The 26,948-nt window shown below is 42.9% G+C and overlaps 1 protein-coding gene across 2 annotated transcripts in view; it reads left to right on the top strand.

Moving 5' to 3' along the window:
- The first annotated feature begins 383 nt into the window (after positions 1–383).
- tln2a (talin 2a) overlaps positions 384–26,948 on the top strand; it is a 91,741-nt gene continuing 65,176 nt past the window's right edge. The window contains exons 1-2 of one of the 2 annotated variants that reach the window (XM_071488162.1): positions 384–573; positions 22,248–22,295. The gene's annotated coding sequence lies outside the window, so the exon portion shown is untranslated. Of the gene's footprint in view, positions 574–631; positions 1,053–22,247; positions 22,296–26,948 lie in introns of those variants that run through there. The other variant, XM_071488163.1, reaches the window with a different exon arrangement.

Raw genomic sequence — 26,948 nt, 5'->3', positions numbered from 1 at the left:
TGTTTGGATGCCTGCCACAGAGGATTCTCCTTCATTTTGCTTTTTTCTCTCGCTCTTTTTTTTTTTTTTTCTTTTAGGGCATTTACCGATCAGCCACATTTAACATGGGTGTCCACCACTGGTGCCTATCAATGAAAAATTTAAATAATAAAAATGATTTAAAAAAATATATTCTGCAGCTGAGAATCTGTCTAGGTGAGGTGATTTCACTTAAAACATAAGAAATATATATTATAAGAAAATCATCTAATTCGGACCCATTTGTAGTCCCTGTTTACACGGAGACGTATAAATGGACTACAAAGCCTGTGGTCCATTAATAATGACGTATTTCCTCTTTACCCCACCGTAGGATTAGCCCCCCCCCCACCCCTCACCATTTACACACACACACACACACTCGCACACACACACACACACGGTGCCGCTGCTGCTGCTGCTCACACACTGTCCGGCCCCTTGGAAATTTCCCTGAGCGCGGAGGATATTTTACTGCTGGGAAGCGGGACTGTCGGCCGATGTGCATCTTCTCAGGGCTGACCTGCTTGAAATGCCCTCGTTGAGGACCTGAAGGTAGGTTTACAACCCCGTGGTCAGCTTATTCTGCCGCCCATCTCTCCCGCGGCTCACACACACAGCTCTGTCTGACCTTCTCTCCGACCAAGCTTTATAATAAAACTGCACGCCGTGTGTGTGTGTGTGTGTGAGTGTGAGTGTGAGAGTGTGTGAGGGGGGGTCTCAGCCTGCTGGATGGGAGCCTCTCCTCCGTGTGACTGCGCTGCATTTCGGCTCCTCCGCTGTTTGAATGGGTCGCTGCGATATAAGTTGTGCGTCCCCAGGCTGTGATGCTCATTTGAATCAACCAAACTTGTGGAGCCTTTAATCCGCGACTTCTCCAGTGGCATCGGTTTGGGTCTGGGCGACTTTACAGAGCGCAGGGGCTGCTGCAGGGGGTCGTCTGGTGTGGGTTTTTTTTTTTTTTTTTACGCAGGATTCAGCGTGTGGACGACGGAGTCAAAGAGGCATGGGGAGTTCACGGAGGAGCTGGTAACGTAAGTTACAGTGCACTGGCCGGGGAAAACCAGCCTCCGCCATGTTAAGTTACCATCTCTGTCAAGCTGCCACGAAAGCCACAGGCAATTGTTTCCAACTTTTTTTTTTTTTTTTTTTGCCTGATCCTACGCGCTGCCATGTCTGAAACGCACACATCAAAAGGCGGTCCCCTGCGTAAAGCGTGGTCTCTGTGTCAAAGAACCTGTGAAGACCCTCCCAGTATTGCCTCACTGCACCGTTAAACATCATGTAGCTTGCAGGGGAAGGGGGGGGGGGGGGGACCTGTGTTTTCAATCGTGGGCGTAATGTCCAGCTTCATCCAGCGTGTTGTTTTTTTTTTCCACGGCTAGGTGCGTGTGGTTGGCGTGCTCCGGCTAACCTGCAGCCGTCAAGGTGATAATGAGAGCAGCGGGGGGGGGGGGGGGGCGCAAAGCGGGACATAGAGAATAATGTATAATGATATAATAATGTATCACAATGTTTATGGTGTGAGGTGTGAGGATGGCAGCCTGTGTCGGCACCGCTGCCACACCCCTTCATAGAAAGACGAGGGGGCTGTGATAGCCTGCCCGTCGCACACTTAATACCAATCACATGCTTTGTCTGTTAGTATTATTATTATTGTTGTTGTTGTTGTTATTATTAACATTATTACTGAAGGAAATCTCATAATAGCCTCAACTGCGTCCTCCTACTTTGCAGGGAAATTACTTCAACAATCACTTGTGCACATGCCAAGTTTGTGCACACGGATCCATAGACTCCATACTAGTATTGCAGTGTGTGTGGATCAATCAGCAAATCTCTCTCTCTCTCTCTCTCTCTCTCTCTCTCTCTCTCTCTCTCTCTCTCTCTCTCTCTCTCTCTGTGAGGGAGAGAGATGGTGGGGTGGTGGCTGGTAAGCAGGCAGACATGACAGGTCATATGAGATGGGGGCACTGGTGAAGCAAGAGATGTTTGATGTGAAAGTGAGTTTGTTTGGCAGTTTAATGGGCAAAAGTAAATCGGCCCCTGAAGCAGCCTTCCCTCTCTCTCTCTGTCTCTCTCTCACTCACTCACTCACTCACCCCTCCTCCCCCCGCCCCCCCCCCCCCTCCCCCGGCTGCCTAGACCATGGCATGTCAGAAAAAGACACATGACCTTATAGGCTGCGGGGTCCACTGTGTGTGTAACGCCTCATGGTAGTTAAGATGGCATTTCCTTGTGGTATTGCCTGTCAGTTATTAGATATACCCCCCCCCCCAAAAATCTGTAGTTAATAAAGGTGTGAAGAAAATTTCAGCGGCAAAGAGAATGTCATTGCGTTTCCTCAAGATGCCCTTTGTTCAAATCTGTCCTTTCAAAATGGCAGCTCTCGTCTAATTAGCCGGGCCCCTGTTCTTCTGCACTGATCAGTTATGCCTCTGTTTCATCTCTGGAAAATGTCATTTTCTCAAGTCTCATAGTTAACTGTTACTATCAGCTGCTGGTGCTTGGTATGCAGCTCTGCCACCAGCAACGGCACCGATCATTTATTAAACTGACCAGACTCTATCTGGCTTTCCTGACATTAAAGCAGCAATCAAAAGCCTTTTCATTATATTAGCGGCTGCGCTGACCTTTTTGGTGAATGTGTTTATGCATCTATTGTTCTATTAGGGTTTTGAAACGAATCTTCTCCTAGCAGTGATCAACAGATACACTCTTTATTGTGCAGCTGCTCAGTTATTTAGTGCTGACATCAGTGGCGGGAGAGAAGAAGCAGTGCGGGTCTCTGAGGAGTTCCTTTGGTTCTACACATGTTGAACGTTGAGACCACATGATTTTAAAATCAAGCCTTCAAACTACAGTTGAAGCAAGACGGTGTAGTTTGTACATCTGAAATGTTTGACATAAAGATACTGGAGAAAACAATCGACGAAAACAACTGTTGGTGTTGCTTGGTCTAAAGCCTTAGGAGGCTAACTTTTCGATGGCCTCGTGCTTCCGCCTTGTAAAGTCCTTCGAGGTCAGTGTCATCCGGTAGTCGAGGGGTTTCTCATCAGCAGTACGTGGCTAATTTATTGATCTGCCCCTTTGTTCTGCATGAAAATAGGCCTCTGCAGTCAGTAGTGACAAACAGAGGGGAAGTAATGAGCAACCCATAATGACACTTTAATCACATGTTAGTGCACTGGACAACTGGAGGGGAGCCAGTGGTTTGTTGCCCAGCCAGGTGGCAGAGTTGTTGGTTAAATTACATATGCTAATGACTTTGATAGATTATTTGCTGAATATCTGACTATCAGTATCCCTCGACACTTGTTCAACAGCTGCTCTGAAATAAGATGAAGCTCTTGTTGATGCAGCGACAACTTGGTGAAGGGCTCTTCTCTGCTCTGCTTGTTTCCCTGCGCAGCTCCCAGTTGGTCACCTGGAACACAGTCCTGTTTTTCTTTAAAGGATCTCAGAGTCAGAAACAAGTGTTTAGAAGTGGTTGCCAGGTTGGTAACTAGGCATCAATGTTTAGTTGCCAAAACTGGGAAAAGCAATTGCTGTACTTTTCTTTATTTGAATATGCGATAATGCAATGAATTATCATGGGAACGTTTAGATTGTTTCCTTTCAAGGTCTTCTACAATACTTTTTAGGGTAAATTTCAGAAGGCTGAAGGATGACCTCATACAAGCATCTGTAGTTTATTAGTCATCTCACATTGCAGCTGCTCTTGATTGTTGTTTTAATTGTGAGAATGAAGTAAACAGGTTCAGCCATGATTTGCAGCATTCATATTTAGAAGCATGGCACCAGCCCTTGTGTGGGGGCACATTTTTAGGGCACCCCGCCCCCCTGCTCTCCTCTTTAACTGCTCTCCTCTGTGACTCCAACTTTATGAGCACACGATTCGCCCTCTGAATGAGCAAACGTTTGTGTATGTGTATGGCCATACAGGGCAGCCTTTAAACTCTCCTTCTTGTTTGACTTCCTACCTGGTTCCTATCTCCTATATTGTTGTAATTTGCCTTTCCCCTGCACTTTCCTCACCCTGAGTGATGGAGCGAAAAAAAAAAAGATCTCTCTCATTGTAGAGTCAGACAAACATTGCCGGCAATCCCTGAATGCACAGAGATGCATAAACCTTAAGCTTGTGATGTAATCAAATCAAAATCAAATTTTGATGCTATTTGCGGTCACAATTTCTTTCTGCAACATCCATTCAGTGTATTTACTTTCTGCAAATAACTTGTTGTTGGCGTAGTCTGCCTTTCCTGCTCTGCATTCATATTCCCCCCATACACATGCCTTAAATGTGAGTTTGTTTGGCTTCACTGTAAACACGTATGTATGTGTGTGCGATTAGCGAGTGTTTCTGCTACAGTATTAAATCACATTTGCTTCTACCGTGTTAACCATGGGTGTCACCAAATATATTAGGACCAAAATCATAACCATTACAACTTTGAAGTTTCATGCCACACTGGAGTGGTAATATTTTTTCTAACTGATCACAGATTGCAGCCAACACACATTTTGGGAATAGTATGGTGGCGTGGTGATGATATGCTTAATGCACAGAGCTCAGCAGTGTGAGGGGAAAGAAGAGGTTCTGAATGGGGACGGAGGAATGTCTGGTCTAGTTCAAGTTAACAATATCGCAGAATTTCACACTTTGTTGTGACCAAGCCAAGGCATGTGCGACTTTAAACATAAGAGTCAGATCACAAGATTCCACACAGGGCTTCCTGTGAGAAATGGAGGACCCATGTGCCTGTGTGTGCACCGCTTACTTAGTTTTGGACATTATTGGACTGAAAAGGCAGTGAATCAGATTCCACTCTCCTTTGTCCTAGCCACAATCTCTTATGAAAGGGGCTCTCTATAATTAGCAATGTGTAGTCAGCTCACAAAACATTTTTTTTAGTCTTGTTGAGGTTGATTTAAAATAAATCCTGTACAGCAAATTCAATGGCAACAGCAAGAGAATGACGTACAAGTTTCAAAAAAAAAAAAAGATCTCAGCTGTTTATGATGACATTCTGTCCATTCATCCAGCCCCTCGGCAGTGGAGGTTTAAGTGGAATAATGTTGTGATGTGTAAGTTTTTGGATGCTGGGCATTGTTGGATGGATGTAGCAGAGGCTGCCTTCTTGGCACATCCCATCTACTTTCTGTTTTTTCCCACCTCCCACTGAGTTCTGTTTTGCCTGCTTCCCACACAGTCGACCATCCAATGTACATTGCATCACAAATATAAGCCTGTGAAGAGGTTGCCTTCTCGTAACATGACAAACTAGTTCTGCACAAGTGGCCTTTGCTAATTGATTTATTTAAAATACCCGGTATGACTCAAGGATGGTAATGATTTATTATTTTTTTTCTCAGTCTATAATTAAACACAAAGTGTGTTTCAGGACGAGCAGCCTGTCGGAGCGAGCGGTGCCCTACAGCAGTCTCCATATGTGGTTCTGTGTTTGCTGTGATGTAAGTTAGTGGATCCCCAGTCAGGTTTAAAAATGCTAAATGTTGGATCAAATTCTGGAGCAGCAGTAGTCGGTATGGTTGTCATAGTGACGGGGGATGAAAACTCATGCTGCCTACTACTTAATAGGCATTTTGGACAGAGTTGTTCATTTGAACTGTACCCTAGTAGAATGCAATGAAAAATAAAGGTCTTGTGGACATTTTCACGTCCACAGATGTTTGTATATTGTCATGGATTTAGATCTGTGTGTAGTTTTTGCACATTACTACAAACACATGCTTGAAAAGGACATGAGAGTTGTGAGTGCAGTGACTGTAACATAATGCTATCGATTGATCTGATTGTTAACTTCAAAAGATAATACCAGGTTAAATATGACCTTAAACTTGAAAGGTGCCTCTGTCAATTAAATTTTTCTTTACTTCTATTCAAATCTTGTACTGGTGTATTTTTTGTTTACTTTTACTAAGTGTTAATTTGCAAATGATGACACTTTATTGTTTTGTCTTTTTCCTGTGGAACCACTGTAAATGATATAGTATTCAATACTATTACTGCTGCAGGTTAATACTATACTATTAATATAATGAAATAGTAAAATCAGCCAGGAAAAGAGGATCCTTGTAGCTATACAAACATCTGTAAGACCGATCACTAGTTGTTGGTCCAAATCCAGGTTCACTTAGAAATCTCTGCTTGTAATTTCAGGGGTTGTGGCCAAAATGAACCATTATCTCATCCCTTGGCTGAAAGAGTATCTGCTCTGAAATACGTTTCAGGTTGCGACTGAGCTCTTTAGCTATTACTGGACTGCATCTCTGGCAGAAATCCCTGCTGCCATGGTTGCCACCTCGAGGCTCATGCCTCTTAGTCACCAGGGCAGAAATGTAACCTAATCAGGTGTCTGCTGCTCCCAGTACATAAGCAGACTGCACTGTGAACAGAGTGTAGACTGGCTGTTTTGTATGAAACCACGTGTGGCCAAGCACCCTTGTGAACCATGTTACTACATGACACCCTGTAATTTTTGCATTTCTCTTGGAACGCTTATTAAACCTTAAATGGCTTTGGGCAGTAAAATTCATTTTCCATCTAACCTCCTCTTCCTTCTGCTTGGTGGCCATTTGATCTTGCCAAAGGAAATGCAGTAGTTGCCCAAAGGTTACAGAAGCATGTCTGTTACATAGAGATTGCTGGTTTGCTTCCTCAGACAGATTTAGACTCTGTAGACAGAGACTGAACCATGTAACACACTCTCCACCACAACAAGTGCTCCTGAGCAGAGTACTTTATCTCACACTCACTCCATAGACTCCTCAGCGCTAAATGTTCTTAGTTGTGGTTATTTTCAGAATATTATCCGGTGTGTGAAGTTTGCATGCATAAACCTCTTGCTTCCAAGTGCTACAGGTAACCTCCATCACCATGATCAACACCACCATCACCATACATCTGGTGGTAAATGCCATTGCAAGCTGAATTTTGATGCAGTGTAAACTCATTCCTATACTGCAGCGTTGATCAGGATGTGAGAGGACTCAGGCTTGGCCTTTGAACAAGACAGGTATCCATTGAGTCTGCACACAAAATTAAAAAAGGGAATGAGATTTGATGGTCCCACCAATGAAAACTTTAGCCCGTACTTGAGTTTTAAAGATTAGTGTATGTTTTGGTTTGAAGATCTCTCAGCATTTGGCTCTAACCACACCTACTTCCAAAGTCATGAGCAAATGGTGCCCTCATTATTCAACGTGTGTGTTGTTTGTTGACAAATTTCAACATTTGTATCACTCATCAGATTATTTTTGTCCCTGTGACGTTGTGGTTTGTGAAAATAATCCTGTGTTGGAATTCCCCAGGAAGTGACAGCGGAGCAGCTCGGAGCTTTGTTGAGCAGGAGTGAGTGAACATTCTGGGAGTACTGGAAATGTATCCCACCCCTTCGCTCCTCCTCAGCCCTCCTGCAGCCCGAGGCAGCTATTCTTAGTTTTCCCATAAGGATAAATTCTTGCTGCAAATGTTTGGTGGCTAACTTGGGGAGTAACCCCACTCTATAAGGCCACCCTGCTGGCAGAGGGGCTGCAATGGTCCCAGTGAGACGTGTGAAGCTGATGAAAAAAATTGTTGTATTCGGAGGTAGCAGTCGCAGTATATTATGTAGTCTTGAAGGATTATTTTGCAGACAGATTTAGCTGTTTTCGCCATTGCATTTGGCACAATACATGCTTCAAATGATTATCAGTTAATGGACTGATTATTTGTTTGATCTTTTTTGTTAACCATATATTCTATGAAATGTCAAATCTACAGAAAGAAAACAGCAGGGTGTCAGAGCCTGAACTGGTGGACCACCGAACCAAATGGTGAATTTTTGCAGTGAAGTCAATTCATATCAGTGTTTGGAGTCAGCACAATCAGAGCATCAGGTGGAGGAGGTGAAATGAATTCATGCAAATGTTGCATGTGAAGTTATTGTCCTGTTAGCGACCAAACTAAGCTAATGAGAGAGCTCTATTTTCCGTCTAACTTTATAATATAAACCAGCCAACACTTCCAGTCACACCTATTTCATATGGGTAAGCAAATGCCACTTCAGTGTGGCCGCCGTTTCAGACCCTCCCTGCCTAGTTAACAATACTCTCTTTTGTATTTGAAACCACCACGTTTGTACAACAGGTTTCCATTTAAAAACTTGTGTCTAAGCCCAGGCTGGTATCATCTTGATGACATCACGTGGGTTATTGTCTCAGAATAGTGACTAGTAAACTGATCTTCATGTACAAAATGACCATTTAAGTCTGTATAAATGATTATGCCACAGCTTCATAGTTTGCATGCACAGAGGCTCAGCCGTTAGAGAGCTTCACATCCGTCAGTCAGACATAAACTAAAACTGTAAAAAGAGTTTTCCCAGAAACTGAATTTGTTTTCATGTCATCGTTTTGCCTGATAACTGAGGAGTGATTAGCTGAAAAATCTAAGTACAAAGTGTGTTCTCCGACAAAGCAGCTGCACGTCAGCGTTTGTTTTAAAGCCCATACAGATCTGACAGATGCTTGCTGGTTCTTTTTTTTTCCCCCATGCATTTCCATTTGTCATGTCATGCTTTCTTTTCATAGTGAGTGGTATTGAGTTCTCTCTTTTGTCGTACAGTGTATCAAGGTGCAAAGTGCATGTTGACAAAAATGGCATCGTCGCGCATTGTGACATTTGACCACAAGCAGGTGAAAATGTTTTAACACACAGTTTGAAAAGGCAGGACGAGCCACGTCTCACAATCCTCCTGCAAAACTATTTGGAAACTGTCTTTAGTCAAGTAATTATTTTTCTTTCTTTCTTTTTGACCCATGATAAGAAAATGGGTTTAGTCAGTTTCATTTTCTTAGAATGTGTGAGGCTTTGCTTTTTTTTTTTTCTCCTTATAGTTTTGTGTTGGGTGCGTCTCACTTTGCAGCCCTCTCAAACATACCCGACCTGACACTGCAAAATTCTGCAGATGGATGGGACCAGAAATAGCACTTTAAGTGGCTGTTAATGTATGACTGTTACACAATCATACTGTCAGTGCTCCTTGCCCTTGGCTGAAACCTTTCTGTCTGGAACAAACTTGCTTGCGCCCCTCCCCACCTCTCTGCAAGCCCCTGATAATGCTTGTGGAGGTTGCAGTTTGAATAGAGCTATATAAGGGAAACCATTCTTTGTTTATTAGTTAAGGGAGAGTACACGGGACTGCTGCCAGGCCTCTCAGAGAAGAAAATGGGGACAGGGAGAAGACGAAAGACCACTCAAACAGAGTGTACTCTGCTATGTAGAGCTATAAACATTGCTCTTTTTTTTTTTTTTCCTTTCTTTTTAAGCGGGCGTTATGAGCGTGGCAGCTGGCTTACATTACATGTGGAAAGCTCAGTGTTAATCAAGCGGCTGAAAATAGCCTTTTATTTGTGCGCTGTGCTATGGGCAGTGCTCGCTAATACAGCTAGCCGCAAGGATACAGCGGTTACATTTGCTGCCTCCCACCGACTTTGTGTGCTGGACATTGTCAGTGGAGTTATGAGCAGTGGAGACTGTTGGAGAGTGGCCATCCACCTGCTGCACATGGCTCTCCTGCTAGCTCCACTCACAGCCATAGTAGGTGTGTCCTGGCTGTTTGATGCTCACCTCAGCTGAATTTCCAGAGAATGTCCACTAAAGGAACATTTTAGATTGGGAGAATTTTTTTTTTTTTTTTTTTTTTTTCACAACCACGCCACTTGTTTAAGAGGTTTGCAAGAGTGTACTGTGTAATTGGAGTAAGAGTGTGTTCAGTTCTTAAGTGGGGCTATCTGTGTAATTCATCTTGTGGTAAAAAAAAATAAATTAATCAGCATTTGTAAACAGTATTAATTTGATAACATGTCTCCAGAGGATTTATTTTTCCATGGGGCTAAATCTGTCTGAGGTCTCCACTTTTTAAATATGACCATCTGTGTGTGTGGAAAGCACATTATATGTACTCATTAAAAAGGCTTAGGTTTATGGTGAGTGCAGTTGTCATTTGGGTGGTGGAAGCCAGCAGTGGAGGTGGTGCTAAGTCATAAGTTGGAATGCTCAGATTTGGTTGTCGGCTTTGTATAATCACCACTGCTGCACCGTTTGCCACTGAATTAGATTGTTCGCAGAATGCACTCTACATGAACTGCATGCTGTTGAACAAGGCCTTATTTTCAATATGCTGGTGTATTGCTTTGTGTAGGATTAATGAAAAGCATAGGATTTGATGCTTCATAAGAGCTCTTTGCTTATTTTCCAAGGCCGCTGTCTGCAAACAGTTGCATAATTACTTCTGATCCTAGTTTGAATTTAATTGAGATAATCCAATGTCAGTATTTTCTGCTTTGCCACTCTAAAATAAGATTGTCTATAGTAATCTTCTGAGCTTAAAGTCGCTGCACACTCTGTTTCATATTGACATGTCTATGGGGAGCTTGTTCTCCAACTGGCAAAGACACAAATGCTGCATTGTCAGATTCCTCTCTTTAGATGGACTCGGGCGTTTTGTCTTGGTGGACTCAGGGTAGAATGCCACCCTTGTCCTCGGTTGGGTTACTTATCTCCCGCTGCAGAGTACACCCCCAGGGAAATTACTTGGGGGGCATACCCACCCACCCCTTCACCTGCTTGACAACAGAGTGATGTCTCTCCTTTGAGGACTGTGTTCTCCATTTGTTAGTTATACTGTTAGTCAGACGCCCTCTCAATTAGCTACAAGATTATCTGTGTTTGTGAGGCTGGTAGGCAAACACCAGGTGGGAAATTTATTGCTGGCTGCTCTAAAGGGAATGTTTGTGCAGAAACTCTGGGCTGTTTTTTTGAATTGGCAACATGCTGCTAGGATGGGGAGATTTAAATGCCAGTTGCAAGTGGCAGATGAGAAATGGGATTTTTGTTTTTGATCTATTTTCCTTGATGTCAAGTGCAGCTTGTTCCCTGATTGGACTTTTGTTAACTGTGGTGCCAATCCTTTTCCTTTCATGCAGCTGTGGGAGCAGGTGAGCGATCCCGAGCGAGCAGGGCATCCCTGTGCTCTTCGGACTGCCACGCATTCCACAACTTTCCTTGACCCAGCAACGCTTTATTAGTGCAGGCTGTGTTTATATAAAGCAGACACACGCTCGTTTTTCTGTTTTTATGGGAGTGGATGCAGAGGTGGCACTTGGCATGCTGTCCTCATGGTATAGCATTAAAGGTCCCATATTTTATACTTCTCGGGCATTTTAGTTGACGTTTTCTCAACTCACCTTGTGTCTCAGGCTCTCTGAGCCTCTCTTCTGATTGGTTGGCTGTTTTTTGAGTGATCGACTAAAAATATAGCAGATTTCAGGTAAACAAATCCTGCAAAGCTGCATGGTGGGTCCAGCTAGGCCAGGCTTGGGGCATGGCTGAGGGCAGTGACTGCTTTCTTGTGACATCACAAAGGTACAGAAGTCCTGATGGCTCATTTTATGGCACACTTACTGAATACACGGTGTGCGTTTCTCTGTGGACTGAGTGCTTTGATACTTTCACAGTATTAATGTAGCACCTAGACCTGCTTTCTAATCAAAAAAAGACATGGACAAATCGCTTTATACAATATGGGACCTTTAATACACACGTGGCCATGGAGATATTAAAGGAATAATTTGACATTTTGAGAAATATGCTTATACTCTGTTAGTCTACAGAGCTCAATCATTTTAGGTGGCATTTTAGTTACTGTATTAATCCCAGCATTCTGTAGCATGCATTGAATTTGTGGTGCTGGTCTCCTCTCTCCCTCCTGTCCCTGCTTTTTGGTGCGGTCGTGGTATTCCTGCTGAAAGATAAGCTGTTCTGGAATCAGTCCCAGTCTGCTGACCTAGCAGGAAACAGTAGCCCCCCTCCCACCACCACCACCACCACCACCACCTTAGCTCAATCCACCACCAGCGTTCCCTTTTTTTCCTTTTTTTTTATTAATTTTTTCTTTATCTCACTCCCTTTTTCTTTTTCTGCCACCCAAATCTACAACTCTCATTTTCTCTCACCCCTATCTCTATGTCACCACCCCACCCACTCCCTCCTCAACCCCACCGGGGATAGCAAGCATGTCAACGCCTCGACTGCAGCCCAGTCACGGGGATGAGATGACACAGGTTGACTTGGTTGGGCTGTAAATCAGCAGCGCACATCTGGTAAATGGATCAAGGGCGGTGATTTGATGGACAGAATATTCACACTGCCTGTGTGACGTTTTGATTTTTTTTCATATCATTGAGAAATTGACTCATCATGCAGGATTTGTCATGACTAGAAATGGGTCACCTGACCTTCATTAGGTGGAGTTTAGTATTGCTGTCACTACCTTGCATGGGCTCATCATAAGAAATAACTGAGATATTTCATGTGCAGTTGAAATAGTTTACTACAAATTCTTAGAAGGAAAATCAATCTCAAGAAGATTTTTGCTTTAATTCGTACTCTGATGCGCTGTAAGTGCTGGGGATGCTGTAACCTACATTTTCTACTACATCTGTTTATCTCTTTAACACTTAGATTATTAGACTACTCAGATAATGATTTTATAGGTTTAAGTTGTTTTGACACAGATAACTTGTCATTTAGTTTAGTCTCCAAACAAATTATTAAGATATTAAATTGTCTGATTAAAGACCTGATTTCAGGAGGGATTGTCCACATGTAGAAGGTGTGTTAGGTTACATCATGTTAGGATAAAATCTGCGAGAGGACCAGTTGGATTTAAATCAGACTGATTGCATTCATGTTTTAGGTTATAAGAAGAAAAGGAGTCAAGCATTCTCACAATGGGGAATATATATTCTCTTACAGAAATATAAGACTACTATTCAGACATTGGTTGAATATGAATGTGAAAACATGCGTTTCACAGCTGTTAAATGTGATTGGAGCAAACAATTTGGCAAAATAGATGCAAAGTCAAATCATTTGCCTTTTAAATTAGCTGCAACCATGGCACATATAAGTTATCTCCAAGCTCTCAGTCTTCACAGGCTGGGCTCCTAAAAGCAAGAAGTGTGTGTCCGTGCTCACAATCTTGTGTGCCTGCCTTTACCATCTCACTCTGCAAACAATGCAGAGTATTTAATGTGTATGAGGTGAATTGGGAGCGGCTCCTGCCTGCTCCTAACAATAGAACTGACAAGCAAGGGGGCCAGGCTTTCACTTTGCAGACAGCACTGAAAAACCTGGCTTGGAGTAGCTGGATTGTTCAGCCACAATAGGCGGCCATAGCCCTGTAAGGCAGTTTACCTCCCGTGTCATGTTTTTCTTCTCCTTTAGTGACCCTCAGCCTCTGTCCGGCCACCAGCCTGCTTTTTAATTGTTTCTCCTGCCTGCCGGTTGCCTCACCTGCCTGGAATTGTTATCACATCAACTCGCCCTGGAATTGCAGTGGACTTTTCAAAAGAGCTTTAGGAAAGTGTCACATGTAGAAAGGCACTCATCCATTTAGAAAATCAAGACTGCAAAAGCAGCTAATGGAAAAGATAAGGAACGGCAAAGCGGTGCTTATCCTAATTAAAATGTACGTCAGTCCATATAGCTGTTGACTAAATTGGGTTTTCAAGGCCAGAGCGGCTGGAGCTACAGTAGCAGACAGTTAAACGTCTGCTTGCAGCTGTCCACCCAACAAGAGGATTAGAGGACTCCTGTATCTCCACGGCTGAGATGCAAAAGAAGATTAGGTCGGTAACGCATGAAGAGGGCCGGCCCCTCCTAATCTGCAGGCCTGCCATTCTGAGACACTGCCTTTTAAACTGGGCTTTGATGATTTATTGTGTCTTGTAAATGATGTACTCACTTCTGAGGGCTGCATGTACATTTTTTCCGGCTCATTTGTCAGGATGAGTTCAAGAGTGAGCACACTGGCAGCACACATGTACATAAGTGTTTGCCTGAGTTTGTCTTATTGATCGAATGGGTGAGTAGTACTACTTTTCAAAAAGAACTTCTACAGCGTTCTCATTTACTGTGGTGCCTTTTCCGTTGCCAGAGCGATAATATTTCTAGTTTGGATATTGAATCTGCAGCTTAGTGGCTGTATTTATTTCAGCAGTGTACTATCAAAACTGCCTGTTGTTACCAGATATGGAGCCAATTTCCAATACACAGTAGCTTTACTTCAACTATTCACACATATGTGGTCCTGACAGGAATATTGATGCCAACCCCGAGCTACAATACAGCTTAATTTTACATCCACATTCAAATCTCAGCTCCCGGTGGTGTAGGGGTTCATGCAAAATGACCAGGCAGTGTAACCAGAGCACAGCATGTATCATACTCTACCATGCAGTGTGAGAGTGGGATTCGATTCAAGCTGCTCTGCTATGCCACAACTGCTTGGCAGCTGGTATCTCCACAACCTGCAGGACCTGGTTGAAACATTGGACGGGGTCCCAAGCTTTCAGCTCAGCTGGGTTTGGCAGCTTTTTTTTTTTATATATATTTGAATATGTCTCCTGAGGTATAAGAAATGATTCAAATCCCTGTAGAAGCTGCATGTGTGCAGGTCTTCTACTTTCCCAGTTACCAACTTAAATGAAGCTTTTATTCCAACTAGATTGATTTTCTTTATGTTTTTTAATTGTAAGACAATAAAGAGGGAAAAGGCCTGAAGCTCCGTGACCTTAATGACTGCGCAATTACATGTGGTGGCGATCAGTGTAATTTAAACCCAGTCTGCTGCGTGACATCCTCCTCCATGATGATGGTGACGGTCTCTTCCCGCAACTCTCTGTGTTCTGTCAAGGCTGCTTTCCTCATCCCTCATGATGGTGGCAGAGGACATGACCCGCCTTTCGGGTCAAACATTCAAAGGGAATTCTGCAGGGCAGCATTACTCCCAGGGAGGGGTGCTGGTTAATGAGTAACTAACAGGAAATGGGTAATAAATGCACCACAAGTAAATCATTTCAGCTGGAAAGTCTGGCTGTAATGGCGAGGGAAATTGCCAACCGACTGAAAATCTTGTTTATGTGTCCTGAAAAAGGTGTGCATGCTAACATTATAAACTCTTTAAACGGTTAATGGACTGTATTTATGTTCAGTAAATTTCAGCTCTTTCCAAAAATTGTAATGTTTCATGTAGGCCTATTGTTCAAATTTAATTACCAGCAAATGTCGAGCAGGAACGTGCTTTTGTCATTGTCAGTTGTTATTGTGGTTGCTCACTGGATGGTAAGTGGGCCTGACTTGCTGTCATTTTATTTACTGCCACAGAGGAGAGGAATATTGTAAAATGCAATTTCCAGGGAATATTAGTGCAGAATGTAGGCTTCAGAAAGCAGTCTGTGAAAATGGTATGTAAATTTGTTTTAAGGCTCTAAAGAACATCTCAGATAATCCCCTGATTTCCAATTTTGTTTCCTTTTGCACAGTGTCTTCCATCCTCTGTACCTCTTGCTTTTTACACCAGTTAACTTCAGCTTTCAAGCCCAGAAAATATTTATAATCCACAAAGTCTGCACTCATGTTCTGCTCTAATAGCAATCTACTGCAGACTCTTCCAGCTAACCTGGGAGAACGTGTTTTTCACCTTTATGTGCTTGTCAGAGGGACTATGAAACTCTCTCACTTCATCTTGTCTCACATTAGTTTACAGTGTTCAGCCAAAGAGCAGTACGACACACACACAGTCACAAGCACATGCACACTCATGCAGGGCCCCACTCACAAGCTAGTAAAAAAACTGTAAACCACATGTAAATCACAAATGTAAACACACTGTTGCTTGTCTGCCCCATTCCATTCATGGTCAGTGTAATTGAATTAGTAGCTGTGTCACCACCACCCCCTTCACTTCTGTGGAAGGGCAGGACTGATCATTGAGAATCTCTGCCCTCCCAAGAGAGGGTCGAATAGTTGCCTTGTATAGAAGACAGTCGAGAAGGGCTCTGTCGTCTGTGTGTGTGTGTGTGTCTGTGAGTGTGCCTATTTTTGTGTGTAAATGTGGCTGTGTGGTGTTTGATTTCCAGAGATTGTCCATACCTTGACCAGATTAAATGGTATGTCTGGAAACAGGGCTTCTGACCCCTTAACCTCAACTCAGTGTGTGTGTGTGTGTGTGTGTGTGTGGGTTGGTGGGTGTGTGTGTGTGGGTTGGTGTGTGTGTGTGTGTGTGTGTGTGTGTGTGTGTGTGTGTGTGTGTGTGTGCATGCGTGCGTGTGTGTGTGCATGTGTGGGTGTGTGCTTGTATGTGATGCAAAGCAACAGCTGTTCTCCAGATGTCCTTAAACTCCCACCCCCCACCAAAATAATAATGAGTGAGATTCCCAACCCCAAAGAGAAAGAGCTGTAGATTAATCTGTTGGTGACATTGGTAGTTATTCATGAATGAAATGAAATGTAGGCGTTAATAGGCTTTTATTTTTTTATTTTTTAAGTTACATGTTCTGCACATTGATTTCTCTTCTTGTTTGTATAAGTGTACTTGAACTTGAAATCCCTTCTTTACACACACGTTTTAGATATCTTATGCAGAAATGATCACTGTCTGTGTGATATCACCTAGGTCACACAGTAAATGCATTTGTGTTCATTCTCTTGGAGACAAAAAAATTAAGAAGAAAACTGGATTGCTATTTAGTTTCACAGACTGTTACATAGGAACAATTTCTTCAGTGGAAAATAAAACGGTCACTGTTTACATCAGTTAGTTTTTAATAAGACAACACTCGGTTTGTACGGGTTTATCATCACATGATGTTACCCTGTCTTACTCTGTGTGCAGTGACGCAGCTAAAAGAAAACCTTCATGATCACTGAATGACTCATCTGTTATTTTCTTTAGGGTTCTTGATGCAGGATGGGATTGTTGTTACAAGACTTCCTTGCAGTCTGTGCTGCTGTAGAAAATATATTGCTAACTCACACAAACACAGCGAGAGCGGATGGTTTGTGTTTGCAAAGATGGAGATATTATTGTTATTGGGCGCGGTGCACCGCTGGGGTCTGGTGAAGGCTGGTGTCATTAGCTTAAAATGGTTGAATCTCTTCCTCTGTCTGTGATTTGAGTGAAATAGCTGATATCTGCACTGAAATGTTTCAGTATCTGCCTCACTCAGGTGCTGGGGAGTCTGGAAGCCCTTATATTTTGCATGTTGTGTTTTGCAATAGCGCCTTTTCTACTCCTACTTTCCTGTAAGTCTGTTCTAGAGGGTAATCAACTCTATATGATGAGTGCAGTTCTAGACAGGTGGCTCCGAGAGTGGGCAGCGGGTAATGAGTCCCCTACCACACAAAGAACTTCTCCCCACCTGCATTAATTAAGCCCAGATCCCATGGACCCATTAAGCTAATTGCATATCTGGGCCTGCTACTTATCCATGTGAGTGGCGGAAGATAACAGTCAGTCAGTGGGATTTGGTCAGTCTGCGCTGCCAAGGCTGAGCTGCGATGTTTGTCATGGTTTCGGTCCTTTAATCCCCTGCTACGGATAACTAGAATGCAGCAGCAGCATCATCCTGAGTTTGTTTACCTCTCGGCGTTAACTCCTCAAAATGCTGCAAGAGCGAAATTATTTTCAGTCCTTCCGGTGGTTTAGAGATGTCGCTGCATTTTAAGGGATTTCTTTATTTTTTTTTCAGGTTGCAGTGTTGGGTTTCGTTGATGCAGCTGTTGTGAAGCTGATGGAGGAGAGGTTTGCTGATGTTGGGGGAATGAAATGATTGGATTGTTCTTGATGCCACAGTTGAATGCCTCAGGGATGCGGTTGCAGAGACTTTTATGTCCCAGCAGAATGACTGCCCTGAGCCGGCAGACTAATGTGTACTGAAATTAAGGGATGATTCAACGAGGTTCAAAATTTGGATGGATTTCAGAAAAGCTTCATTGCACATGAGGAGGGAATGTAACTTAAAGTTCTCTGGCCCAGGTTCATGTGACGCAGGATTTCCCCTGATGTGGTGCAAAAATTAGACACTTCATGGCATATTATAATTTGCAATCGGCTCCGATGTTGTCAAAACTCAGTGGCAGTGGAGTCCAACTTAACACTCTGTGGTTTTAAATGGATTACTTTTCTTACTTTTTGAACAGAGCCAGGCTGGCTGGCTAAGCTAACTGTCTCCTGCCTATAGCTATATTTTGAATTGATACACAGATAAGAGAGTGGTATTGATTCTCTCATCTGACTCCCAGCAAAAAATAAGTAAATAAATAAATAAATAGATAAGTTAGTGTGTTTTCCAAATTTCAAACTATTGCCATGAGAGGAGCAGGTTTGTATACAAATGTTTGTGCCAAACTATAAAGAGTTTTGGGGGGAAATGTGGATGGGAATGAGTAATGCTCTCCTCTCTGGGAACAGCTGCCATTGATCTTTGAGGTGGCCTTCAGCATGTAGCACCCAGTTTATTTCCTTTTTGGTGGAGCGGCTCAGTGGCGACAACTGTGTGTGCGATAAATCAGCTTAATGTAGTGAATTCAAATTTATGTTTCAGGTAGATGGATGAATTTTTTATGTTTCATATGCTAAGATGCTGTGTTTTATTTTATCGCCCTCGCTCCCTCCCTCGTGCACTGACACACATGCCTTTGGTAAATAACATGAGTTGCCGTTTCAGTGTGTGTGTGTGTGTGTGTGTGTGTGTAAGTAATCCAGCTGTGTTGATGGTGTGAGATGTTGCGACGTCGTAGCGGGCGGATTTATTAAAGCTTCATTTTTGGGGCTGGAGTTGAGTGTTTCCCAGGCACCATATTGTCTGAGCTGTCCCCTCTCTGTCCTCCTTCTGCATTGTGTGATTAATGAAACTGCAGGACAATGAAGTCTCCAGTGGTACATTGTGCTTCCAAAGATTGCCAGTGGCAATGTGCCCCTGCACCCCACCTCTGAAAAGCCCAGGGAGCCAGAGGAGTTTCCTTATTCAATGAATTTTTCACCAGCCTTATTTCCTGTCTTTTTTTTTTTTTTTTTTTTTTTTTTTTTTAAACTAGAGTTATCTAACAAAATATGATGAGAGCTGATTTCGTTTTTTAAGCACAAAGCCACCACTGGCGTCTGCGTTCTCTCACACCTCTACGTGGTGTGTCCTAAAGTAAACATGTGGAACTTTGCTCAAAGCGAACCCCGCCCCCAGGCTCAGAAAGAAGAATTACAGGAATGCAAATTTAGTTGTGTCAGATTAGGTTCCCCTCTCCTCAAGTGTGTTTTGTGTAATTCAGGTTCTCAGGTTAGTTTTCCTGGAGGCAAAAAGGCATCACATTTCTCCATTGTCAGATCATTTTAATCTCTTCTCAAGAGAGAAGTGAGAATGTTTCCCTCTAATATTTGAGGTGGGTCCAATATAGCGCTGAACAATGAATCGAAATATTATTTATTAAATTGCAAAAGCCTTTTTGTGACTCCTGAGCGAGCTGCACCAAGTCTGATAAATAGCCTCGAGTGATGTCATTTGAGTCAGTGTTGGTTGGGGACAAAGACTGCAAGTTTGAAACAAAAAACCTTGGAGGTGGAGTTTCAAATTAGTGAGTTAATGTTAAGGTTAGCGGCTTGAGGCCTAGATATGAGCCGCCACTAGCACAAAGCAGCTAAATGTCCAGCCTGTTTTACACATACGAAGGCTGAAAAGAGAAGATGTGTTAATTACGATGAGATCATCCAACTGAAACACTATAAACACCTCTGCACACACGTAGATGTTCCCCTGGACTAAATGAAAAATAGCACGGAGAAAGAGTTACACCCTGCAGGACTCTGATTGGCGTCGCTTTCCCGAACCTTTCACTATTGGTCTTTTAATGACGAATCCAAATGGAGCCTGTCATTTTTTTTGACCTCCTCAGTGCAATTTGAAAAGTGAGTCATTGTGTGAATCATTTACCTCCTAGTGAGAAACCTAAAACCTTTTCCTGCTCCCTGCCAATGTCAGCGAGTCAATGACGCTCCAGGGACAGGTTGTTGCTGCGAGCTGCCAGAGCTGAGGCTGAGCTCTGACGGAGTCTGATGAGTAAGCAGGTAATCAGAGGCCGGATAGAGATCGTTAGGGACAGCAGGCTCCACCGGACAGTGTTTGCTTTCATCAGAATGCAGCTGTTTGGATTCGACCCTCTAACGTTACATTGTTTGGGATTCTTTGCTCTCGGCTGGATTAAGATGCTGCCGTCTTGTTTTCCCTGAGAAAAACTCTTAATCCTGTCACACCTGTGCTGTTTGTCAAAGCGTACACTTCACCTGTGTGTGGGTGTGCACGGCTGATGCATTATTGCTTATGGCACATCTTGTTGAGTGTGTTTGTGTGTGTTGGTGGAAGTGCAGTGCGTGCAAAATCCTCCCGGGGGAAAGAGGTCCTGCATGACAGTGAGTGTTTGCTGTGTGTTGCTTCTCCATCCAATGATCCACCTTGAGAGTGTCTCTCACTCGTCCCCCATCAGTCTCCAGCCTGTCAGTGGAGCTGCTGCAGCCCATGTCATTAACTGTGGCTCTGGACAGCCGGCCTATTGTGAACTATCCCGGTTGTCCTGCTATTGATTACTGTGGTTCAGAACATTTGGAAAGTTTAAGTGCAGCAAAATACCACATATACCAAGCTGACTGCAGGCCGTGCTGTAGCTGGGGTATAGCAGTAATTGTTGTTTTCCCTCTTCACTCATTATAATAGAGCATGCTGGAATGATATTTAGCAGTTGGTCTTTTACGATTTAAGAACTAAATCAGTTTGAAACAGTGCAGCCTTCAAATGCAAAGATCCATAGTTTCAGTCAGGCTATAACACATATTACCACAGTCTGAACAAGGCGTATGAGGTGAAAGGATTTTGCCAGCTTTAGCTTATTAGCATTAATAACTCAGGTCGGTTACATATCAGTGTTACAAATGTTGCTGTCAGAATGTAACATTTAATGTCAGTTCACTAGAAATAGCCAGACAGTTTATTTTACTTCATAACAATGATGATGATGGTGATAATGAAATATTAATTAATTCATTTTGTCATTGTTATTGCAGTTTGTTGTTTTTTTTTTTGACGTTTAAAACTTTCCCTCAGTTCAAGGCACATGCTCCATAAAGCTGAACTGACTCAGCAGGAGTCAGTGTTACTGCTGCAGCTACAATCCTGCAGCCTCATGAGCTGAGTTTCATGATGGTGGTGTTGTGTCTCAGTGCACTGATATTAACTGACCCCATAATGAACAAAAATGTAGCTTTCAACAAGGAGCACTTTCAATGTGTGGTGCAAACTGTTCAGAATTGATGCCCAGCCAAAGAGGCTCTGCTCCTAACAGTCCATGATTCCCTCTGTCCATTTCAGACCGTTAATACAAAGTGCCACCCCTGTTTATTTCCACATGCAGCTCTGTAGATGTCACAGCATTGTGCACCGGGAGCAGGTCTCAGTGTTTTAAAGCACAGAAGGGTGTATATATATATATACACATGTGTGTGTATGTGTATATATATATATATATATATATATATTGATGGAGTTTAATGTAGACTGTACGGACAACTAGAAAAATGCCTTCATGTCCTGTACAAATATCCAAATACAAAATGTCAGAGTAAATATTTGTCCAGGGCACCAGCAAGTAGGCACTGACCCGAGCTCAACCACCTATAACAAGTTAGAAACTGCCCACTGAAGTGGGAGCTTGATATTTTTTCAGTGTACGTTCCGCATCATGTGACATGGAAACAAACTTGAGCATATATTATGTGTTGAATTATTTAACAATGCAATCATAACATGATATTTCACTATTTCATAATTTATATGCTCTGCACGCTGTATGTTCCTGTGTGCTTAGAAAAACATTATTTGCATTGGAGCGCTCTTGTGTTTTTGGAGCTCTTCATTTTAGCTCTGAAAATATTCACGGGGTAAAGAGACTCAACTGTAATATCTTTGCTGCATTTGATGATTGTGCTTTTTTTTTTTTTTTTTTTTTTTTTTTTACATTTGCATACCTCTACTTAACCAGCTGTTTATTGTCTCCTTATTCCCGACAGTAAGCTTTTAACTACTTTGCATATCTTCTTTTTCTTTTGCCTTGAGTGTGTCTCATCCTCGTGTGCTGCTTGCCACATATGGCATAGCCTGTTACAAATATCTAAAAATACAGGGCTGAGCATTTTGTGCCTGCAGATCTCTGTGGAGCAGTAACACTCTTCATGGGAATCCATTGGTTACATTTAGAAGCAAATAATTTGTATGTAAAGCTATATATACATATTCTGTACATGTGTCTCACAGATGTCCACAATTTGTCTTTTCAGCTGTGAAGATCAGCACACATCCGAGGCTGCATTTCCCTCAGCGATAAGGTAAGAAGCTGATAACGGCGACACCGATGCATATTGTGAGAGAATGGCTCTCAAATAATCTGTTAGCAGGGGACAGAGTGAAAAATGTCCAAGGCCTCTCCCCCAGGAATTACTTCATACATGCATGTACGTATTTTCATCGCCACAGATGGTGTGCAGCACCACTTTTCCATGAGAGAGAAGTAGCTGAAATCACACTTTTGAATAATTGTAACGGAAAAGGCTGCACTTTGAATGTCATGATGTAGTGGATTGTGTCGACGCACACTTGTAGCCAGAGAACAGGTTAATGTGTTCCACCTCACAGAAATTCACATTCATTGTGTAAATGCTCCTGGCTCTTGTACTACATTAAGTGTGGCTGGTAACGCACTGTCAAGCTGTACCAAGCTGTACTGGAGACGTGCTGCCTTGCCTCAGTGTCAGTGGAGGTGTACTGTCGTAACGGTGTGCTCCGTCATGTGTGCTGCATGTTTGTCTTGGCAGGACGTGATCATGATAAGGGGCAGTCTGGAAACAGAGTGTCAGAGATAAAGGCGGGAACCTTTCTTCATGACAGTTTTAACCCTGCAGGCTCTTTGCTTTTTTTTTTTTTTTCAGCTGCTCTTATTACAGCAGCAACTTCTCTGTATTTTCATGTACTTATGGTTTGACTTTTTGTCTGTGTGGTTCTAGGGTTGTTCCAATACCGATACTAGTATCAGAAATGTCCCTGATACTGCTGAATATACAGTATCTGGTATCAGCGAGTACGTGAGTCTGTGCACTGATCCGATACCACATAATTTATTCATAAACTTAATAGTTTATAGCGCTCCTGGATAAAATGTCAGTCAAATCAATTCTTCTTTGTAGCTCTAAAACAGTAGCCTTCACAGGAAATCACACTGTGCAGCCGTCGGCCACTACTGTTTTAGAGCAGCAAAGGTGTAACATTAGCCGTTAACAAGACGTCAGCAATCTGGCAACATGTCACACTGGAGAGTTCCACTAGTAAAAATGCACCGTGTACAGTATGCAAGGCTTTGATTTCGAGAGGTGGCACTAGGACAACTAGCGTAGGAAGTGTTATTCCTACATTTCTTTATTCGTCTATTTTTATGATTGACGGTCAAGTTAGGCCATTAAAAAAAGATCCTGTGGCATCATGTATTTGTTCGTATTTTACAAAGGGTTCAACCTGATCCAGGCCACACCGCGCTGACAGCAAGCACATCCCATCCATACAGGGAGAGTAGTGTACAGCTCAGGTTCAGGAATTGGGAAGGAAGCATCTTTATATGGTTCCTCTTTTTTTTTTTTGTCTTTATGATTCACTCTCTCGACTAACACAATCGCGCAAACACAGTGAAAGCGGGGTGTTGGACCTGTGTCATAATCACCTCACCTTATGAAACACACTTTTAGTTCTGGGTGCTGCTGAAACTGAATCATCTGCTTCTTCTCTGTGTGCGTTAACATACCCGGGTTAGAGCCGCTCGCCAGGTGTTGTTTATCGATTACCATGCAGTCTCCTCAGTGGATGCTAAAGAAGCTGCTAGTTACTTTCAGATAATAAACAATCTGTGAACTGCGCCTCCACACGCATCTGCATCTCTCCTTTGACAGCGTACGATAATGTACATTCTCAAGCTGAGCCAGTGAGCTACTTTCAGAGGGCAATTAACCGGCAGCATCTGGTGCCCAGCCTCTCACTGTGGCCATGCTCCACTCCACAAATGAGCTTACATTTGCTGTGTGTTTTCGTTTTCCAACGATTAATGAGCTCTAATGTTGACTTGTCTCATGCCGTGCTTCAGTGAACAGCCAGATCTCAATGTGCATTGAGTATAGAGCTAATATATAAGATTACAGAAAAAAAAAAGAAAAAAAAAAAGGGTGCTTTGCTCTCAGTTTAATGTGCTTGGATATGGTTTAAGGTGCCAGGAAACAAAGGCATAACTCGTGAGGTTGTTGTCTGCTGGACGAGACTGAGTATTTCAGGCTTTGTTAACCTTGTATCTCAGGCTCAGCTAAGTAGGGCTGAAGTCTTGAACTGTGTTTTGCTTTGCCCCGTATCTGTTGTCGTTACGCTCAGGCAGTGTTATCCCAGCCTCAGCCGGCTGTCCACTGTCCAGTCCGTTGACAAATCTGAGCCGTTTGCTCACGGCTGATTGGTCAAGCGTGGACACAGCTCATGAGACTGTGGTGGGACAAAACACTAGAAGTGATTCTTGATACAGTGTTTACATAATGCAGCAGCTTTTGTTGTCTAAATGAATCAGTGCTACGTAACTGTCGTTCTTGGTTTTAAAAGCTTTCTTTGGCAAAAAAAAAAAAAAAAAAAGTATTTAGCTGAAAAATATATTTTTTCTTTTGCGGTACACTTTTTCCATATTTCTGCTTTTGTGATGATTGGTGATCATAATAACCCAAAGTAGACTTTCAAACCCCCTTTTTCAAACTGGGTGCTTTATGTTTTTATTGCAGCATTTCGGTGTCAATAGACAGGTCAGACTGCTTCTTTGTCTATCAGCAAAACAGCTTTCTATGCATAATTAGCTCATTTTGGAAGCAATTCAGTTATTGTCAGACATGCTGTAGCACCTCATTTTATTCTTTGACATGTATAAATGACTTAGAGTTTTGCTATTGATTGGACAGCTGAAAACCTAATTATGTTATTTATTAAGATCAAAAATAGCTTCTTTTTTGTTGCTGGCACAATTTTAGGTTTATATCCTCGGCCAAAAGGAATAAAACACTAAACTGGAACCCGCACATCTTTTTTATGTCAGCCACTCTCTTGCCAACTACATCAATTAATTGTATAGACCTTTAAGTGCAACCAAACAGCTTGGCTGTGTTTTTACTGAAGAGAGGAAAGTGTGTCAGAGCTAAAGAGGCTAAAGAGGTTCATTTCCAGTACGACCAGCCTCGTGTTTAGACGTTCCTGACAGAGAGTGTATTCCTCTGGATCTGGGCCAGTGGGCCCCACTCACGATCGACTCCGCAGTCACTCCTCCGACTGGGACTGCACCCAGATTCAGTCCCAGACTGATCAGTGTAACAGATCATTGCACATTTATTTGATTATGAATTTTTTTTTTTTTTTAATGTAGTCTTAAATGTTGTCAACCAGACTTTAAATGTCCTCGGCTGCATCGTGTTGAGCTGTGGCATGAAGCCCACTACACATAAGGAATCATGTGCATTTGAATACCGTGTATATTGTACCATTTTGCTTGCTGTACAGTACGGTGCACTGCATCTGTACCACTGCAGCTGTGGTTGACACAGACTTTATTCACAGTGGTGACTGTAAACTCAGCGGTCACATCTGTGGAATTACTGAGTCACCGTTATTTATGAGCAGGGCTGTGTTACCTGCAGTTCGAAAAGGTCTGTCAGAGCTGATGACAGCTGGGTCTGTTACTCAGCTCTCCACGCTGACTGTAGAGGATGTGGTTAATCTGCTCCTGAAACAAGCTAAACAAGGAGGGGATGTCACACTTAGACAGTTTTTAGATATTTAGAAGTAAGTGAAACCGACTTGCTTGACGCTAATATATTTGAGTTGTTATTTTATTTTCTTGGAAAGTTACCTGAGAGCTTGACAGAAGGAGTTCTGCTACATCTCCAAGGATCAACCTGTGACCCCTGGGTTTGATGGTGTTAACTTTGCCACCATTGCCACTCCTATACAGCGCCTGATTTAGAGCTGAGATGCTGGTGCAGCTCCTTTGTTTTATCCATTGTTTTGCATCGTGAATCCCAGCTGGCTGCGTCCTCTTTTGTTTGTGAGAAATACAAACATTTACAGCCCTCTTTCAAGCTTGTAGGAAGTGAGGTGTGGATTTTGGGTATTCACAGCCAGCCCGATTAATCACAAGAAAGTGTTGTTAAATTCTGTTTCATCTGGCAAACCAATGGCTTGGTGCAGGTCCATGCTGGAAGTGAAATGTCAGTGAGTCCGGGAGATTTAAGCCTCAGGGCTGCAGTGTGACTAATCATTCAGTCTGTCAACTTGCCGCTCATTTATTTTATGAGAAGTGGTCTCAGTGGCCCTTACTAAGCTTGGAAAATGACTGGCTCCTGACGACATCTCACCCCAACTCTTCCACATGATCACTGCATTCCTTCCACTGATGGACATTTTACTGGTAAGCAGTGACTTGCTGGTGGCGGGGGTGGAGGGGTGGAGGTGTTGTGCGGTGTTGTGGGGGGTGTGTGTGTGTGTGTGTGGGAGGAGGGGGGTGGGGGGGCATGACTGAGGCCATCCCCACAGCAGCTGGTTGGTGCAGTGAATCACCTGTTTTTCCAGGCGGAGTGGCCGTGCCATCGGGAGGGTTGTGTAATCCCAACTTCAGCGCTGCCAAATAGAACAGGCCTTGGTGTCCACAAACCCACTGGCCTCCTTGGCATTCAAATCAAGGCGGCTATCATGGGTTGCCCCTTAGGATCTTTTTTTTTTTTTTTCTATCCTCAAATGATACCTGTGTTTATTATGTTGATGTTGTTAATTTTTTTTTTTTTTTTTTTTTCTGCAATGAGGTGGCTAAAATATTGTGATGCTGTTCAAAAGGTTTGACCCAGTTTACACCAGCACATCCATTACGGTTGTTGTTAACTCTTGAATATTGATCTTGGACTCGAAGCCTCTGAAATCTGATC

Source organism: Trachinotus anak, unplaced genomic scaffold, assembly GCF_046630095.1.
Source record: "Trachinotus anak isolate AG129_WGS33_773 ecotype Australia unplaced genomic scaffold, CSIRO_AGI_Tana_v1 ptg000011l, whole genome shotgun sequence".
NCBI classification, from domain to species: domain Eukaryota; kingdom Metazoa; phylum Chordata; class Actinopteri; order Carangiformes; family Carangidae; genus Trachinotus; species Trachinotus anak.
The sequence above is the reverse complement of the archived record's forward strand: the minus strand, read 5'-3'. Positions and strand labels throughout refer to the sequence as shown.